At 45.0% G+C, this 16,691-nt stretch overlaps 1 pseudogene; it reads right to left on the bottom strand.

Moving 5' to 3' along the window:
- Positions 1-9,501: 9,501 nt before the first annotated feature.
- Positions 9,502-11,037, bottom strand: LOC146182735 (uncharacterized; annotated as a pseudogene).
- Between the last annotated feature and the right edge of the window lie 5,654 nt (positions 11,038-16,691).

Below are 16,691 nucleotides of genomic sequence, written 5' to 3'. Positions count from 1 at the left end.
GCTAATGGCAACAAGCCACTCTCAACACAGAAAATCTATAAAATCTTTATCAATAACATTCACAATATTGCTGCATGATGTGAATAATTGTTTTTCAAGCTGGTTAGCTCAAATAAAGCTATATTTTTGAAAGTTTCAAATGTGGGACCTGGTTTGCCAACAACAAAGTGAAGTAACTTTTTGTCGACATTAGTGGCTGCTTATGAAATGAAGATGCCTTTGCTATCTGCTCAATTCTGGTCTACTTCTATGGCAAAACATATACCTCGACACGATTGATAGCAGCAGGCCACACTCTACACAAGCAGCATAAGCCAATAACCTAAGAAATTGTGTTCATTGTCTATTAGTGAATAATTTTACAAAGGCATAAGTTACTTGGCTGCATAAAAAATAGTATGCAAGGTTCTGTGAATACAGCTAGTTCTGTGGCAAAAACGACATTGCAATCTGCATAGAATTTGCTAGCTTTCTGATATGAGACTCTTTGCTAGTGCTTGAATTCAAATTATTCATTACGAGGAAGTCACACAGAATCAGCTTTAGTAATACTGAGTTAAATGCTATACAGGTTAACACCGATTAGGAGGCTCGCTGTGAAATATATAGCATCTGAGAATCTGTATTATCATTTACAATATTTTGAAAGGACATTTCCCTGCATATTGAGATAAAAGAGCAAGCCTTCATGTTTTTCCGAGTAATGTAAACTCAACAGAAAAACTAATCTCTGTTAGGGTTTATTTCCTGTCACAAACTTACGGGGAGTGAGAACACATATGGGGATGTTGATGGAGAAGTATCCTTTTCTACTCCTGTATACTTTGGCATCATCACCTACGGGACTCTATATGCAGATATCAGTGCAGTCTAGGCACCCAAGCATTCCAGGAAAAACTTTTATCGTATAATAATCCTGCATTACTTGTGCTGCTTGTGTGGAGTGTGGCTGTTTTATGAGTGCCGGAAACATTCTTTCAGCGATCATCAAAGTAATGCACTTAATGATTCGCGACATCGTGGGTTGCAAAATTTTCACGAGGTCGCCACTGATTACCTCAAAGGTTCCGGTGCCATAGAAGCACAATGCCACTAACAGCTGAAGAAGTGGCAGCACTGAGCAACCACGGTCATCTCTATTCACTTGAAGCGGCAGCATTGCTAGCAGCTGCAGAATGGCCTGCTTCGAGAAGCAGTATTGGGAGATCAAAAGTTACGATCCTTGTACTCCTTCATTGGGTGGTGCGGTCAATGAATATGCACCATAATGTTGTCACTTATGGGCAACCTATGTAGCTTTCAATTTTTTTTTATGAGGGCGACGAAGTCGACGAATGCCAAGTAACTTTCGTAGTGGGTAGCCATCTTGGATGCCATAAGGGGTGCGTTAAGATAGCTCCCACATCACCCCTTGAAATGCTCACCTATTGTTAAGCTAAGATCGCGAAAAAGTTTAGTTTCTGCATAAGTTTGAATCCTGAAGCATGTTAAGCCCCTGTTAAGGGCGCAAGGTGATGATATAAGTATACTTCTTGTTTGTGAATATGGAAGTTCAAGAAAGCAGAACATGACTGTGTAATTGGCAGTTTCCTTGCCCTCTATAAAAAGGAGATAAATTTTTTTACATGATCTGTTGAATGCACTGCATACTGATTTCTAAGATAAATGTACAGTAGCCCCTGCTGAGGTCTGCAAGCATATATACACCTTGCCTTTTTTCATTTCATGCGACTACTGACATTTTAATGGGAGTATTGCTCATGTTTCATCCTATGTGTATAGTTGGTGTGTTTTCAACTCATATCATTGCAATAAATGAAAACCAACAAGCCCAGCAGTTAACTGTTTTGAATTATTTGACTGTTTTACGAAATGGTTGCTGTTTACTGTTTAATATGTTTGAAAATTAGAAGAGGTAATAAGGCCTATACCGCTGTCACACAGGCATTTCAAAGGCCCTCGAACCGATTGTCTGTAACTTGAAGGCCTTCAAACGCTGCCACATGAACATTTTCAATGGTCATTGCATTGATAGTCTATTGAGGGAATGGAACATCTCAGAATATTATCGAAGTCTCAAAGGCCTTTGAACATTGCGCAAGGTAGCTAGTGTTGACCTGAGGAGTGCCATGTGCACACTCACGTGTACAGTGCATTTATAATAAAAATAAACATGAACAAGCAATATTATTTCATGCCTTTAATTTAGGTTGTAAAATATTAGTGTACGAAAAAATTCATATGTAGCATTACTCTTTTTTAAGGCACAATATTTCCTTTCTCTCTACCATTGTACGACATTTCTGCAACCTGTGCCACTGTGAAAAGCAACCACAATGAAAAGCACAGCCGTATGAATGTCAATGCATTTAAAAAACTGTTCTATAGTAACAACTAAAAACCTGCAATCACTAAAAGAAAGCTCACAGTTATATTTTATTTTGCAGATATGAAAATATTTTAGTTCCTTAAGAGAAACCCAAAAACAACAATAGCAGTGTCACAAACGTTTGACGCCAAATACCATAAAGTTTTCAAAAGCCTTCGAGTTTTGCCATGCAGTAGCACTACAGCTCTGAGTTCCATCATAATTGAAAATCCCAAAGACGATTGACTCAATCGTCTTTAAAATGGCCATGGGATTGGGGTATCAAACACTGACTAATATAAAATGAAGTGAAGAGCAGGCAGTGATAAAAATCGTCATTTGATTTTTATCATTTTTTTGTGGCACACAGTTTGTAAAGGCTCTGTTTAGGCAGATAATATAATTGCTACCTCTTAAATAATACACTAAAACTTGCCGTGCGTGTTTTTGCCTTTGAAACGATGCGTCATGAGTTTGTATGCAGAAATAACACTCTCCATACTCCTGTACTACCAATAAATAATTTACAGGTAGAATGCTTGTTGATGCTTTGTGGGTTTCAACTAGTGACAACTGAAGAAAGGCACAGGTGAAATGGGATTTTAGGTCACAAGGCATGGAAAGAAGCTGTAGTATATAGCCAACGCATACTCTCAATTCACTACAATGCTTTCAGCCAGCCTGCGTTAAGAGCCAGAATGATAATGTACAATTTGGCATATATATATTTCAGTTTTTCCATGCTGCATGTCACCTAAAGATACTTTTCACATTCCAGCCTTTGCTCAGCTCATGCCAATGAAATAGCTTGAGAGAAAATATTCTATACCAAATTATTTAATAGTTGCAGCCAATTATCACATGGCAGCAAAAGTATACTGTCTCGGACATCAATAAAAAAAACATGCAACTCAAGTAAGATGACTATAGTCATGTCATTGTATGGTTGTAATGCATTGAGGTCCCTGAAAAGAAAGCCATGAACTACATAGTTTTTGTTGACAATTCATTTTTCACAAATCAGAGAATTTGGAAAAAGTTGGTGTCCAATTTGCACACAGGAGCACTAAACACCTCGGAACTGTATTCGCAAATTCAGCACTCATAATATATTTTGAAGTGACAGTTTTAGTTCAGTTTGTGAAGTCCTGTTCTATATTATAAAAATATGTTATTTACTCCTCAAGCTTTCAAATATCTCTTACATAAAAAGGGCTCAGATTCTGGCTATGAGCCCCAATGTAAGAAGTATTCTGCACAACATGGCCCATCATTAACCAAATAGGCATTCTCTAAATGACTATACACTTTGTTGAGGTCATACATAACAACTCAAATGACATGGTCATCATGTGACAAAAACAGCTGGTTTCAGGAATGCCCATAAAATTAACGTGAAAACACTAGGCATACTATCGCACAATCTGCGAAATTAATGAGCTAGCATGCTCTTTAATGCTTCAAAAGGATCTTGTCAACTGCCCCCAAACAGGCTGCTCGAGTTCAATGGCAAGAGCAGAATGGGATGAAGCAGTGCTGCTATAGCTTTATGTTATGGTTCTATGAAGTAAGACAACACGAGTCTTCGCATTAGAACGAGATGAGGCTTCAGCAGCGGTGGAAGCGTTTCGGTGGAGGCGGTAGGCAAAACGCGTGTGCACCGTGAGATGCCATTGAAGGCACAGACCCCCCTCCCCCTTTTCATTTGCCCCCGCCTACTTGACGAAAAAACCATCCACTTGCAACTGCGCAAGTGGGTAATGATATCAAAAATGCGCTACAGTGCTTCCTTGTTCACAGTACGTATTTACTGGGTAGCAAATGCAAGATATTATGCGCGCAGCGATGCAACATTGACTGCAGAAGCGCCCCACATGCTAGATCGCACGCCCAAACCAGTCCAACGTATTATTGTCATGCTGCCATGGCATCTGAACCTCAGTACACAAGAGCCTTCAAGCAGTGACACGTAGAGTAACAGCTCTGCTCCCGTTCAGAAATCTGAAAGCGCGCATTCATAAAATATGAGTCGCTCAGGCATCAGGGGACGATTGTCCATTGATGCCAAAGCGGAGCTAAAACAGTTCTTAAAATCAACATCATTATACTTTGCAAAAGCGTTTATAATTTCGCCACTATAATGAAATGGATAATATGCATACATTCACTTTGCAGTATGGACCATGGGGTGGTTGTGTCCATGTCTGAATAGAAAAGGGAAACACGGGCAAGTGTGGAAGAACATCTTAAAAGTGCGGTGGTAGTAGTGAAACTAGCTGTGCCGTTTTTAATTCAGGGGGGGGGGAGTGAGGGAGGGCCAAAGCGTCAATCGCACCGGCGAAGGTGATGAGTGAGGCCGTACCCTTTCAAACAGGCGATCGCACAAAAGCGTCGCCTCCTCTAGAAAGGCGATCACAAAAAGCACAGACGCAGGGTTGCATCGTGCATCAAGGCTTGCACCATAAACTGCACAAATTTAATTGATTGCTATTTTCTTATGCATGCACATTCTACAAAAGATCACATAAACTTCAGCATCAAGCTAAATAATATTAGTGTTATATTGTGCACTGATTTATTAAGAAAGCTATAAAAGATATTAATAACAATGATACGTATTTTGGCCATTAGGTTTACGCTCCGCATCGGGCCATCTGCCAATGCCTAGCTTCGAGACAATCTGCTTCCCGTCTTATCTAAAAGTTGATCTTACCTTTGTTGCAAGTCAAGCAGCCTGGTGTGTAATGAGATATTCGGTGATTCACCCCAAGACGTCAACCACACCGGTATAGTGAACTAGAATACTTTCTAGTGACACGACTATAGGGGGTATTCACATGACGTCACAGCTGATGTCAGTATGCAGCCGACGCCATCTTTGCGTCCTGTTCTGACTAGTACTACTACGGGGCGGCGGTTAGCTTAGCTGTTCGTGCGCGTCCGTTTGCTCTGTCATTCTGCCTCTTGCTAGCACCATTGTTATGAAAACTCAATCGGTATCATGAGTGACAGTTCGATTTATCGGCAAAATGTGCGCGATGCGGACAGAGATCTGTATGAAACAAAACTTTGGTACCGACCCGTGTGCAGTCGATATGCCCAACTGCACGGTAAGCGTCGGCCTGTGTCCACGCATAAATATGTGCAACATTAATGAATTCCTTGTGCTACGGACGAGCGTCGTCACAAGAAACCAATCGCAAGCCTACTGACCACTCGAAGAACGCAACTACGTTACAAGCGGCTGGATTAAGAGCCGCGGTTGAAGCAGACGAACTCGCTCTTTCTGCAATTACGTGCGTGCTGTCCAACATTTATACCAACTAAACCGCTGAGTTTTTGTAGCTGATATTCTGCATATAAATGGCGTTTGGTAGTCAGTATCTATTATACAAAACTTGTTTGGCGTACTTGCCTCAATCGATCAGATGAAGTCGGATGTTTGTATTGTTTGTGGCGGTAAGGAAGCAAACGAAACCGCTGCCACAGGCTACAGCGATGGCACCGGTGACGCCACCTCGTTGCCTTGCGGACTCGAAATAACTTTTTGCAACAAAACTCTTGAAATACAGTGCAGTTTTGGCCAAGCTAAACTTGATTTGTTATTAAGACATAAATAAGGTTATAAAGTTCTTCAAACCTTCTGCAAAACAAGTCTGCCCGCCTACGTTCTTTCTCCGAATCTGCATGCGGTCTGCTTTGATTAGCAGCCGGCACAGACGATGCGAACATCCAACTTCTTCTGATCGAATGAGGCAAGTACGGCAAACACAAAGTTTAGCGAGCCCTCTTTGAAGGATTTCATTGCAGCAAAACACGACGAGGAGGTGTTGGCGGAGCGCTGCATGCATGCGCATGACTGGAAACGATACACTGCCGCGCTGCTCTTTTACCGGGAATGCGTCCTCCGAGTGCGTGAAGAACAGTCGTGCACGGATAGTGCCAAGAGATGACTGCTAGGGCACATCCGGAAGATTCCAGTTGAGCCCATTTTGACATACATTTGTCATATTCCAGGATAATTGTGCTGTTGTGCCGTGCCAGCCATACGTGGCGTCGCATCTCCGGGAAGTGTCTCGTTCGGGTGGAGTTGTTCGTGTGTACTTCCGGAACCTTAAAATGCCGACGTCTTTCGCGCAGCTCTTCAGCTTCAGTTGTTTACACTGTGCACGCGTCTATTACAGTCTACTATAGCTCAATAAACAACATATAGCTGCGGATGCCACTGCTTGTAGAACCGCACGACAGCACTTGATACGCACGTTCGCCCTGTTCGTTCCGTGGACACAAAAATGGCTGACTGCGCCTCAATTACCCACAATGCACCGCTGACAGAGCGTCAGTGAATACCCCCTATAGAGAAACGTACTTACGCAAAGAGCATACATTTACATAGGGCCCTGCAGCCGAGCGGCGTATTGCCGTTCCCCGAAAATTGCAGCAACGGAAGTGCCGGGTGCGTCGCTCAAAAATAAAACATAACCTTAGTTTTTTTTTTTCTGGAGCATGAAGCGCTCTACGGAAATTGAAATGCAATATTAATAAATTACTTTATGTACTAAAATTGCTGTAAAGAGCGTAATACATCAGGCGTCCGTCGCGCCATCTTTGCGACATTGCATAAGTTAATTTGAAAAATCGGCGCGGCGTAAATGCGTAAAAAGAGTTAAAAGCATGTTTTAAAGCGATTGTTGGTGAGAGCTGTCTCTGCACGCAACCTAAGGGTAGCACACTCACTGAAGGCAGGAGTTGATTACGGTGAAGGTAATTGTATAGTGTAACCCAAGGCCGACTGAAATACAGACCTACACATATAACAGGGTCCTATATAGGACCTCGTGCGCCAACTTTCGTTACCTATCTCAAAGTTGAGGGCGCTCGATTGACCCGTTCGTTTGTCATTTTCATCATCATCAAATCACAAATTAATATAAACAAACTGTACCAAAATAAAAAAAAATCTTTGCCCGAGTTATACTTCGAAAATTTTGCATTTTGTATTTTAGCGGAGAATGTTTATTTTTATGTCTTTCTCTCGCCAGAAGACATACCGCGATTCCGCTTTTTGCGACGGCACTGCAGTTACTCGTTGCACATGCGCAGAACAGGTGCTTGTGTATTACAGCGTGGCCAGATATTTAAACTATAACGACGAAGAAAAATGATAGAACTAATAGACCCTTTTTATTAACAGGTTTACAGTAGAGCCAGGCTACCCGCAGTGTTCGTTCCCTAGGGGCGAAGGCTATGAACTAGAAGGTGCGCGCTGGAGCAGTGCTATCTGTGCAGGTCTGTATTTCAGTCGTTCTTGGTGTAACCATTGTCTACAGTGAACTAGAAGTATTGGGTAGTGGAAGGAGCAGCGACCTGGATGTGAGGGAGGTTGTGTAGAAGCTCACGAGATGGCGCGCGCGCTCACTTCCCGAGCACCGGCTGAGGCGGTCTACGGCAGGAGCCGCAGGACGCAGCAGCAGCGAGTGCGGCGGCACGGAGTTTTAGAATGCTGTGTTCATTTTTCTTCATGCCAAATATATCAATGTTTGTTTGTTTGTGGGGTTTAACGTCCCAAAGCGAGTCAGGCTATGAGGGATGCTCAACATTTTTAGATAGGGTTGGCACGCCATAGTGGAGGGCTCCGAGTAATTTCGACTACCTGGGGTTCATTAACGTGCACTGTCATCGCACAGTACACGGGCCTCAACATTTCGCCTCCATCGAAATGCAGCCGCCGCGGCCGGGATCGAAACCGCGTCTTTCGGGTCAGCAGCCGTGTAACACAACTACTGAGCCACAGCGGCGGGGCAAATATATCAATGCTGTTTTATGTGAATAATGGTAAGATCTCTATAGCATAGGGATGGCAGGGCGAGGCGCTTATCTGCAATGATTCTTTTTGCGATCACGCAGTTTATACAGCGGCGGCAGATCAGATTGCACTTTTAAGGCCCCAATATAGTCCGACGTTTTCGACGCGACTGGCTGAGTCGGCGACGTAATCCACGGCACGTCGGCTACGACGGACGCGTCAAAAAACTACCGTTTCTACAGTCTGGCGCGGCTGGCGTGCCCGGTGCCGCGTCGCGCATGCGCACAAGACGCCCTCAAGGGCTGGTACGTTTTCGGTGTGCATTTTCGAGCAGACGACAGGTCACCTACAGGGACGAACTGGCTGCCTATCGAGGCACTAATTATTGCTGTGATCAAGGCAATGATGCGATGTGTTTACTGCGAATGTTCAAATGGCACAAAGCATGTACAGCCAGCCGTGGAGACGTCCAGCCCAGAAACGGTCTGAGCCCGCGTCGACGACGGCTACAGACGGAACGATGATTGTGTACGTGCGTGTTTTACTGAAAACTAATCATAATTTAAGTATCTGTACGATTACAGAAGAGGTATAGATGCGAAGCCGCTTCAGCAGATTTTGGTATTCTTCCACTGAATGTACTGCAGATAAGTGAAGCAATACCATCGTTACACCTCCTAGAGCAATGCATTAAAACGTGTATGGCACACGCACCGCAGCTAAGAACTCACAGCTGTGCCCGGCCGCTCTACTGACAGTTTGCATCCCAGGCATTTTTCTTTCCTCTGAACGTCTCTGTAGTCAATCCGCTTGGTATCATAGACGCAGGGCTGTCCTCGAATGCCTTCTAGCAGCTTTTCCGCAACTGTGTCTGAAATGCGCGCGCGGTCGCTATCTACAGCAAGCCGCCATCTTCACTGCGCGTGACGAATTCTGGGATGCGTGGCCGACGCGGCTGACGCGGTCGGCGAGAAATAGGCAAGATTCTATTTGCGCGTCGGCGACGTTGGTCCGCGTCGGCTCGCGCTTGCTACGTCCATCACGCCGTGACGTTGGACTATAGACCTCAGTTTTTCGCCGACGTAACGTCGCGGAGGCCGACATGCGCGCGCGCGTGCGTTACGTCGGACTATATTGGGGCCTTTATCATCCTTATTTCAATTTTTTTTACCCAGTTCCACCAGTCACACGTCATGTTCGAAACATAGAAAAGATTCCTGTGCTGAATGCACGCATACTGCTGCGTTCTTCTATCAATATGATTGAACCACGCCACGAACATGTCCATTTGAAAACCCATGAGCCTCCATGCAGACAGTTTATTTCAGTCTCAGTATCAATGGGTAGGTGGAGGCGTTTTCAAGAAAAATACAAGAGAAGTGTTCCATGGCAAAAATACAAGAGAAGTGTTCCATGGCAAAGTGCACAATTAAACTGGCACCTACTTATGTACAGCGGCTCAACTTCAGATACCTTGAAGTCTCCCGGCTCTTATTTTTAGAACGGTTTAGGGACTTCACAAAAAAGTGCAGCCGTGTGATAACATAAAAAGCTACAACCTTCATTGTCAATAATTCTGCATGGCTGGCGCATCCTATTCTGTCTTGGTGTTTTCTTTTAACAAGAGCAATTACATCCATTACACTGTCATGATGCAGCTCTTGTGTATTGAAAATGGCTGTGAAAAAGTTTTCCAACCTTCGAATAAACCTGAAAAGCCATCCGGTTGGATACAGTAGGCAACCGCTGTCTCGCAACCTGGTGTACTGAGCTGCAGCAAGACAATCAACATCCTCCTTTTTTGTGAGAAGCAATTTGTGGCATTCATCACACTCCAGTTTCAACAGAAACTTCCTGGCAACATAACCACAAACGTAAAAAATCACCCGATCGTCACTTTTTGCTGTCACACATGAGGCGTGGTCAGGTACAGGGCCCTGCATTCGATGTCCTGTCGTGGAAACATGATCATTAAGAAGACTTTGAATTATGTCAGTTTTGTCGGGCTTCGGGCCTTCCATCAAGTCTGGCTCAAGTAGGGCTGTAAGAACACCAGGTTCAGCATTACCATTAGCAACAGATCTGGCAAGTCCATAAAAACTTAGGCAAAACACAGTAATGAGAAACTGTTGGGGTGTTGGATGGGTATTGCAACCGCTTGACTGCCGTGCTATACCGAAGAGACTTTCGACTGGGTCCTGACTCTCCTGACTCAATTTTGAAGTCATTTAAGTACTTGTAGCTGACATTTTTCGCCAGGTAGGTCAGCAAAGACAGAGCGCTTGCTACCGTGACTCTCAGGCCAACAGCAGTAGATACAGATAGGAAGCCGCCTCGACCACCTGCATGCAGCTCCCATTCGGTCAGGTACGCTAAAAACGAAAGCAGCTTTTCCTCAGAAGCCGAGTCTGGCCGCAAGGCTTGGCTTGGGAATCTGGATGCCCTTATTTGAATGACGTCTCGGATGATCCTGCAAAAAAAATGCACCAAGGATTTATTTTCTAAAGTAAAGTTCTTGGTTAAATAAATAGCAATGTAATTTTTCTGCAGTGCGAGAGAATTGCATTTTAGAAAAAGTATAGTGCGTAAACTTACCCAAAGAAGATAAGCACTGGTTGAATCTTTCCACAGTTGCTTTCCACCTCTGTCTGATACAGCCGAACACCATTCAGCACCTTGTTGCTGAACAGTTGGAACGCATAACACACTCTCATTTTTTCGAAGTTGTTGGGATTGGTGTGACGACTTGTAATTCCCGCCATGGCTTGAAAAGTGACATTTGAGCCATCAAGTTCCAGTGCCTTACGCAGCGGACGAAGGGATACCTGCGACATACACACACGCACAAATGACAAGCCAGTTCTACAACATACATCCCTAGACATATAAACAAGGCCTGCTTGCAGAGTGAAGGGTAACGAAAACAAATTAAGCTATGTTATTACCTTGCCTGCTGGTGTGTTGAAGCTGCTCTTCAGGAGCCCGTTCCTGACGCACTTAATGAGGTGCGGAAAGTCAGACACAAAGTGAAGTGAGCGGCTTGCATCAACTGGGTGCTGCACCTTGCACTTTGTGAGTGAGGGAGTTGCTCCAATTCCCATCATTGACCACATCTTCCTGTTCCATGTTGCACCATCTCTAGTGATAAAGTCAACAAACAGCCCTGCATTTTCTGCAAGGATAACTGCTTCCATCATAATCTTCGTTCGTCAAATGGATAGTTCCCTAGCTGTTGGTGCTGTAAACAGTGAGAATAGCATTTTTTCATTTAAACGTTTAGTTTCTACTTGGATAGACAGAATGGCCTTGTGATATGGCATTCACGGGGTTTGCCGACACTTGCTAAGTGCCTTGCAGATGCCTCAAGTTTGGAGCTTCATGATATCACGTGCAAGCCAGTCTAAATGCAAAGCTGATATTGCCTTTTTTTAATGTCTCAAAGGATGCTTTATCGAACAACCAAAAAAATGTCTAATAGCCCACTGTCACAGAAAAGGCCGAGTGATTAGAACCGAACTAATGCTTACCTTCATTGCTCACTATTCCTGAGCAAGATCTGCTGAAAACAATGCCTTGTGCAAGGTCAACGGAGTGCTTGAAGTGGCATGTGATATCCTTGCTGTAGTTGTCAAACTCTGCTTGGTCCATGGCACCCTTGCAGAGAATAGCAGATTCTGCGTCTTGCAAAATTTCTTCCGCGTCTTTTACCGACCTCCTTGTTCTCTTTTCCTCGAAAGTATAGGCGGGCGGTAACTGTGTTTGCGCAGTCAGCTTTAAACGTCATCACTCTTTCGTGGACAAGAGCAAATGGATTTTTGCTGACTTTTGTCCTGACAAACAGAACTCCATCAAAGTCGGCCGCATTAAGTCTTGTCCAGCTTTTCGGGACGCTCACACTGTTTGCGATCGTTTGGAGATCTTGCTCTGTCACATCCAGGCTGCCGTTGCCATCCGCACTCATATCTGGTGATGACGAATCTTGAGCATCGCGAGGAGACAGCCGCGCCTTCTTCGTGCGTGCAGCTGGGCACACTGCAACGTGTTTTCTCTCTGGTCTTTTTTGACGCATTTCCTTTGAGAGGTAGGACGGCAAATCGGGCAGGAGCGTGGGCACCGCGTCTTCAGTGAGCGCCGGTTTACCTGGAGGAATCCTTACTACCTGACCATTGATGAAATGAACACAGTCACGCAAAATGAAATGCGCTTCAAAGTGCCTCTCACACACAGTTGAAGTCTCGGAGAGTGGTTTATCTTTGCGGTGAAGATTCCTCTCCCATTGCTTCCGCCGATCATTGTCCTTAGGAACTCCAAAAAGCGACAATGTGCGCCCATTTGCTTGCCGAAAACCAGGATACCCGCTCTTGCATCCGGGCGCATAGCAATGCGTATCGCTTTTTTTTCTTCTTTTCCATAATCCAAAAATCTACAGGAGAGCAGCATCCAACAGAGAAACGGTCACACTAGGCACTTTTGGTACCTTCACTAGCAGAAACATGGAGAGCACGCTGTCTCGCAGCACCAAGAAAAACGTAGTCGCAACTACGCGAGCGCGTCTCCGTGCGGCCGGCGCGATCTCCTCGGGAAGAGCACACCCGCGCCCCTAGCGAGTCTTCGCTCTTAGCTTCACGAAGCCCGTGCGTCCAGCCCTCCGCTTCTTCCACTACCAAATACTTCTAGTTCACTGTACCATTGTCATACAGTCACATCCTGGCTGCGTTTGCGGCTGATTTTGCTGCTGTTAGGAACAAAAACATGGTATTATGCAACCTAAAAAGGAACATACTCCCGGAAATATGGTCGTAATTTATTTGAATGTTGTGAATTGAAAAAAAAAATAATAAAAAATTGTAGCTACAAGAATCGAACACGTCTTACAATCAGGTACGTGGTGCTAATTCATTGCGTCACAGAAGCGACGGGAAGCGCGGGCTTTAAATGCGCTCTTATTCGTTTTCATTAAATGTACTCAAGATGGCGAGACGGACGCTACTGGCGTGATCAGATGATTAGTGCAAAGAATTTTAATCCAGGAAACTATTTTACTGTGTATGCATTTTAGTTTATGCACTGCAATATATGCTAGAAAAACATATATTTTTGTGACTTCCTTTTTGTTGTGTTTTATTTTTTAGTTACGCCACCCGGCACTTCCGTTGCTGCAGCAGGGAAAGGCAATGCGCGGCCGAGCTACTGCACTGCCGCCAGCGCCCCGAGAGGCTGGTCAGACCGCTAATTGCATCCTCCGAGATTTTAGGCACGTGTTTTTGCTCTGTTTCAGTTTTGGTTTCGATAGCAATGCTTTTGATTCTGATTTACCTTTGGCTGTTAAAATATTCAACTACAACGTCTATAGTGGCGGATAAGGTCTTCAATGATGACATTCATACAGACGTAAAAAAGTCGCGGATCGCAGCCTTTTTACTAGGAATACCGCCAAGGTTCTCGAAGAACCTAAGCGCAACTTACTTTGTTCATGCAGCTTGGAATAATATGATCGAAGCTGTTCTTGTACTTTTTTAATGCCATTTAGCCGGTTTTCTCAGTTGAAAACATAGGAGGCATGTGTTGCACGCAAAAAGTTTATTTCTCTTGTTTTTATTTTGAATTGCACAAAAAAATACTGGATCACACTTCATAAAGTGCAAAAAATCACAAAAAGCAATAGGAAAGAAGGCATCGTAAAGCCCGCTGCACCATGTCATGCAGAAAAGAGAATATTGCGCATACCCGCTTCGCGTTTTTCATCCAAAACATCCCCCGTAAGAGCAACACAAAAGAAGTTCTGAACCACTAGACACAAGTCAGGAGGAAGAAATGCAGGTATAGCCCACGCGAAATTTCTATACTTCAGCCTTGAGCAATATATGCTGCTCAAACATGTAAACACAACACACTGAATACACAAGTTTCACAATACTATGCTTATACTCCTGATCGCGATCAAAATTGTCATCTGCCCGTATGAGGAAGGCATTACAGGCAGCCTACTGAGCGCGACTAAGAGCGGTAGATGTCCTCAAAAATGCTGGCCACGAACAGGCAGCAGCGCTTTTCAGACCACAGCGAGAATGCTTTAGCCTCGGCATGTAAAAATAGTGCTTACGAATCGGCAAAATCGCATGCATTGTGAAAATGGCGATTCCCAAGACGATCTCAAATGCTGAATACAGTTTTATCGTAGTGCCAAATAAAAGTTTGTGTTATGTTCCATGGGAGCCGCCGATAGATTCAATGTTTTAAGCCGCAGTTGTTACGGGTAACTTTAGAAAATTACGCAATGGCAGGAAGCGCATGTTGTTCAGAAAAACACGATCCAAAAACAGAGAGCAACTACACACTAAAAGGGCATCATGGCTCATGTTCTATGTTGCATGTAGAAAATACGGTCACGCAGCGCCTCAAGGAAAAAAACCTCCTGAGATTGGTACAAGCCTTCATCATTAGCAGAGTGGGCTACGCCACGCCATACCTGAACCTAAAGGCAGAAAGGAGAGGAGAAAGAAAGACGCGCTCATCAGAAAATGCGTTAAAAAGGCGCTAAGTCTCCCAACGTGTACATCGACGGGGCAGCTACTGGCCCTAGGACTGCACAATACGATTTCACAAATCACGGAAGCGGTTAAAACCTCGCAACTTGAAAGACTCAGCTCGACGCGAGTGGGAAGAGCTGCGCTAAGTAACCTTGGAATAGCCACAGACAGGGGGCAAAAGGAAAGGGTTGACATTGACAGGAAAATCAGGGCGCACCTAAGATTCCCTCCTCTACCCAAACACATGCACCCTGAGTTTAATAGGGAAAGGCGACAGAAAAGCGCGGAAGCGATAGAAACAATATATCGGAGCAAACCCCCAAATGAAGTTGCCTACGTAGATGCGGCAGGAAACAGACACAGTCGATACATGACCATAGCGGCGGTAGATGGGGGAGGCACCGTCATCACGGTGGCTACCATACTAGGGAAAGAAACCGAGATAGCGGAGGAAGCTGCGATAGCGATCGCTTGCGTTGGCACCAAAGCTAGATATATTATTAGCGACAGTAAAACTCCAATCCAAAATTTCAGTAGGGGGAGGGTAAACCCCCTCACCACCAAAATTTTAACACAAGGAGTGATTGATAGGATGATCAACATCATCTGGACCCCGGCGCACGAATCTGTCAGCGGTAACGAGGCGGCCCACAGTGCAGCTCGAGATCTCTACCTCCGAGCTGTACAGGATGGCTCGGCTCAGGGAGAACATAATAGAGAAGGGCGATTAATCTCGTATCAAGACATTACAGAAGACTACAGGCAATGCCGGAGGCGTTTCCCCCCACCAAACACGGCGTTAAATAGAGGTCAGGCAATGGCGTGGAGACGCCTGTAGACTGGAGTATACCCAAACCCAGTACTAAATAAACATATCCGATCGGACTGCGAGGACGATAAATGTAAAAAATGTGGGGCGAGAGGAACCTTCGACCACATAATTTGGGAGTGCGCTTACTCACCAGGCAGGGCGCAAAACGTTAACAGTAGGGAAGCCTGGGAAACCTTATTGCGAAGCTCGGACCCTGAGCTCCAACTCACCGCCGTCCAACTGGCAGCAGAGGCCGCCGGCGAAACCAAACCGGCCAGCATCTAATGCGACCATCCCGTGCGGCTGGGCCGCTAAGTCCCCTCCCCCTTAAAGGGGGGTGAGACAGAGTGGCCCAGGCGGTGTGGTCCTTCTCTGTAGGACAATAAAAGTTTTCAACAACAACAACAACAACAAAAGACCTGCCTAAAACATCCTTTGATCAAGAATCCCCATAATAATTCTGCACGCAATAGGAATCAAGTTACCGGCAAAACGAGGCGACGCATTGAAAAGCGCGGTGAGGTGGCCGTGCCCGGAGGCAGACGATCGACCGGCGCAGCATCAACGTTTATATGGAAAGGGCAAGGAAAGGGGAAGCTAAGGTGCAATCCGGTTATGTGTGATAAGCTGTCTACCTATGAGGGAAGTGGAAGCGCACATCGCTACGCCGCCTCGCGAGTGGTCAGACCCTTACTCGCTCGGCCGTTAAACGGCTCGAGTGTCCGCTCTTTACGTATGTTTCTCCATGGCGCGACCGCCTCTGCTACACAGGTATGGTGGCTAGATGCAGAGGGCTTTCAGCGGAAGAAAGGTGCGGTGGCGCTGTAAGCGACCGCACTTTAAAGCGCGTCAGCTTTCAGGCGGCCGTCGCGCTTGTAGGACAACGCTTCCTCGACGTTTTAGGCGAATCAAGTTTACCACCACGAAGTGATGCAAAACAACTAAGGAACAAAAACATTCGCTTCCGATTTCTGTTCCTTCGAGCTTCATTGTGCATATGGAAATATTAAGATGCTGTCGCTGGTGGACCTTATAGATGTGTAATTGTCTGGCCGGAGAAATAGCCGCTTCACATTTTGCGGTGGCATTCGTTGCAGTTTGTCATGCTTATTATTGGCCCTGTTTTATCCATGAACGAGCTAAATGAAAAATGAAAATGATTTGCAAACGCGCACG

The sequence above is a fragment of the Amblyomma maculatum genome, chromosome 7 (assembly GCF_055883805.1).
Source record: "Amblyomma maculatum isolate TAMU_Amacu chromosome 7, ASM5588380v1, whole genome shotgun sequence".
Classification (NCBI taxonomy): domain Eukaryota; kingdom Metazoa; phylum Arthropoda; class Arachnida; order Ixodida; family Ixodidae; genus Amblyomma; species Amblyomma maculatum.
This window is presented reverse-complemented; position numbering and strand designations above follow the sequence as displayed.